The following is a 4,269-nucleotide window of genomic DNA, read 5'->3' as shown; positions in this document are numbered from 1 at the left end:
TTGAGAGGCTAGCAGAGTCTAGCAAACTGAACGGGTCAGAATTTACAAAGTCGTTTGAATGCTAGCATTATATATGGAGGAGAATGCATTGGCTTTTACTTAAGATAAGCAAAGGTTGATGCAACTGAAGTGAGTTGACCCTTTTTTTGTTTTTATTAATTAGCATTACCGATAGGATTAAAAAAAAATGTTGTCATAAAATGAATATATTAAAATGCAGTTCAGTTGAATGTTAAATGCGCATTCGATAGTTTAAGTCATTCCAATGTATGGTTAATTTGCATATCAGCGGAAAGACAGAGGGACAGATTTTCTACAAAGGTCAAAACAGAAAGAGAACCAGGACTGCCGTGTGCTCAGAACGTTACAAGCTGAAGAAGAAAACATTTTTTTTTGCATGAACATTTAACAATAGTCAGCAGTTAAAAGGAAAACTTTAATTTCAATACTAGACTTTTGTAGAGAAAATATTTTGTTTTTGAACTTGCAGATCATGATTGAGTTTAGCAGAAGGAAATGAAAAACATCAACATTAATGTTTGGTGCATTTTAGATCAGACAGATGAGTTATAAAAGAACACATATAACCAGATTTATTATCAAATATTTTTGCAGATAATTAAAATTTGAGCGATATGCAGGAGGTGTAAGTTTAATAAACTAAGTTTTGGGGTTGAGGGTCACTGACAGAAACTTGGAGAGGAAGCATGTTGTTTTTTTGTACAATGAAATAAAGTGCAGAAACAATATTTTAGCAAACACACTTTTTGTAAAAAAAAATGTGGGAGGCACACAATAAAATAACGTGTTGAAAAAATATTTAATATTGAAAGAATATTCGATGTTGATGCTAATTCCAAGTAGACATCCATAGACTGGCAATTGTTATCATTTCCATCTATGAACAAAGTTAAAGCAGTTCTGAATCTGAAGACAACTGATACAAATAAATTTGGCAAATGATAAATTTTACTAAATCAGTTTTGCGTGTATCCAATCATTTTAGTTAAAATTTAAATGTAAAGTATTTTGGGGGATCAAATCACCTAAACTTAAGGTTTATGATAGGATCAAGGGAGGAATTTTTGGGTGGGACTTTTCCCAGCAGGACTTAGAATGTGGTAGGGTTAATGATTATTTTAATCCTCTTCAAAAAACACACATATAATGTTTGCTAATGATTTGGTTATATACTCTTAAAATGCTATTCATATAGACGATCGACCTAAAATGGGTGATAAATTTATTTATATACAAAAATTAATCCCCCTCTCTAAATTTTGAAATAATTGTTTTTTTGTTTTTTTTTGTTTTGTTTTTTGACACAAAATTGCTTAATAAAGAAGAATCTTATTTTTGGGAAATGGGATTTAGCTGAATGTACTCGCATAAAAATTCATCAACAATTAAATACTAGCAGAAGAATATATTTTAATTTGTGCAGTTTTTGTATTTATTAATACACAACCAATATAGTACTGATTTCAAAATTTTAAAAAGTAACTTGGCTGTCACAGATAGAATTGATACCAAAATATTTAGTGCTCCAGACATGTTCCCTACTGTTTGAGCTATCGACAGATAGATAAGAAAGACTTAAAATTAAACCACTTCAAATTATGTATGAATGTACACAAAAATAATAGAAATATATTGACGAATGACGAATGGAAATGAACATTTTGTAGTTCAACTTGCCAATATATTTCAGTATGTTATTCATCCATTCAAAAAACAGATTTTACTCATTCGAAACTATCCTTAGTATATGATTACTATTTCCTGTTAATTTCAGGGTTATGTTACCAGTGGTTTTTTATCGCTTAAATATTATCACATACACATACATAAATATTATCACATACACATACTTAAATATTATCACATACACATACATAAATATTATCACATACACGTACATAAATATTATCACATACACATAAATATTATCACATACACATAAATATTATCACATACACATACATAAATATTATCACATACACATACATATATGTAAATCTCACCTCTCCCCTTTGTGATACCCACCCCTACTTGTTCCATGCTCAATTTCCTGGCCAGTTAAAGTGCACTAGTGCACAGTTTTCAAGTTTACGTACTTTAATTTTTCATGATATACACAGAATAACACTTATCTTTTAATTTGTGCTTGTCTTTGTAGTCATTTATTTTTGTTTTTCTTTGTTTTCTAACTATAAATAGTCAGTTATTAAATCATCATATTCCCCATTTTTCTGTTCAAGTAAAGTCCATTTAGGATTAAAAAGAAAATATGAAAAAATATTGGTGAATCAAAAGAACAGGCGACTTGAAGTCCTCAGCAAATGTAGTCAGATTAAATTTTTTTAGCTAAGTTAGCTTAAAAGAAAATATGTAATCGTTTTGTACACAATTTCATTTTTATTTAAATAAGTAATACTTGATAAGTTTTTGCACAAAATCGCTTTATTAATAAAGTAGCTGAAGAAATTCTCTCCTGGGAGAAAGTATTGTAGGTTTGCAACAACAGATGTCACATACAAATTCAATTCAGCAAGGCTGATAGCCACTATCTTATGTAGCTTTCAAACTACTTTTGCGGACACATTCAATCATGATAACAAAATACTACATTGTTAGAAGAAGGGGTACCTATTTTTCCCTCTAAATATTTTTACCTACCACCGCAACCAGTTGACATCATGAGGAAGTCTACACATTCCACAGATTTGATGCTTATACTGGCCATAACTGACTCATACATACGCAGATATACCATAAGCTTGCTCATAGTAGAATCAAAAAATAATAAAGTCTGCCTTGGGAGAGTTTGCTGCTAATTGGTTACCTGCTAATTCTCTTATTCCAAAATTAGATCATTCTAAAGGAACACTTCAGAACATTACATTATGGCCTCGTTACAAACAACACATCATAGGATAGTGTTTTGCAACTACTGCATACTTTCACCTAACAAATTATTAACAGATGCTGTAAAGCTTAATTTTAACTAGAATATACTTAAAAAAAATTACTGCAGTTGTGACATGTCCCTTCTAAGGTTAGCTTTATTATTTGATCATGGTAAATTAATTTAAAAAGATAAATAATTTCCTCAGATTATGTGGAAGGACGCGAGGATGCTACATGCCAGTCTGTATTTAATTGACTTCCCTTATCAAAGAGAGCATTTTAAATGGAGTAACAATTATCTGCCCTTCTCAACTTAAACATGGACTATAGGCTTGTGTGTTATATAAATAGATATCAGATGAATAGATAGATTTATTTAGCAATCGGCTTTCTGTCGCAGTAAGAAATGATAGGTCAGAGAAGTTTCAGCATATATTTTTTACATGAAAAGATAATCAATTCAACATGTATATATATTCCTTTCTTATTTAATGAACAGAATCAAAGAACGAATAGGTAATATATACAAGTTTCAAAAGCTGATAATATATATATAAGTTCATAAGTCTTTCTTCTCTTTTTCCTTTTTCTTTCTTTTTTTTTTTTTTGAGCTCCCAACAACAAAAAGAATAAGACGAATTCACAACAAGAATAGCATACAGAGTTGCTCCCCTTTATGTCATTTGGAAGACAAATTTATAACAGAAATAATTTACAGGGTTATGCCCCTTACACCAATATTCTCCTTTTATATTTTTTTATAATAGAATAAGGGAGACTACTCCTGTTGGTTTTCTCTTTTGTTTATTTTGTTTGTTTTTTTCTTTTTTGGGGGCGATATTTTTTATCAAACTCTAGCGAGACTTCTGAGTTTTTTTAACATTTAATAGTTTCTCTCACCTTGGTTTGATATCTATATCTCTATGACTGAGAAATGGGAAAAGTAAAAGATAAAACAACCTTTAGTTTACACTGGTTGACACCAAATATGTTTTTCCTTTTCATATTTCCCATGGTGTTGGCTTTTATTTATCAGCTGAGTTGCATAATCGTCTATCCTTCTTGAAATCTTTCCTGCAACTAACTTGCGGTTCAAATTCTTAATGGTTAAATTTCTTCAAATGAAACGCTGATCACATTTTTCTGAATTTTAAATATATCAGTGGATAAATTTATTTATTTTTATTAATACGATATTGACATATTTCAATATCATCACACAGTAAATAATTGCATGGTGGATTCTGAGAATCCCTTAACTCCAAAAAAAGAGGAAGATTTGAATAGCAAACAGAAACAGCCATGACTACATTTTCCTTCTTAAGCTTAATGTTGATGATGAATGCCCTTAAAATTGAC

The sequence above is a fragment of the Euprymna scolopes genome, chromosome 21 (assembly GCF_053919585.1).
Source record: "Euprymna scolopes isolate OS-2025 chromosome 21, ASM5391958v1, whole genome shotgun sequence".
Classification (NCBI taxonomy): domain Eukaryota; kingdom Metazoa; phylum Mollusca; class Cephalopoda; order Sepiida; family Sepiolidae; genus Euprymna; species Euprymna scolopes.
Note: the sequence above shows the minus strand (reverse complement) of the source record.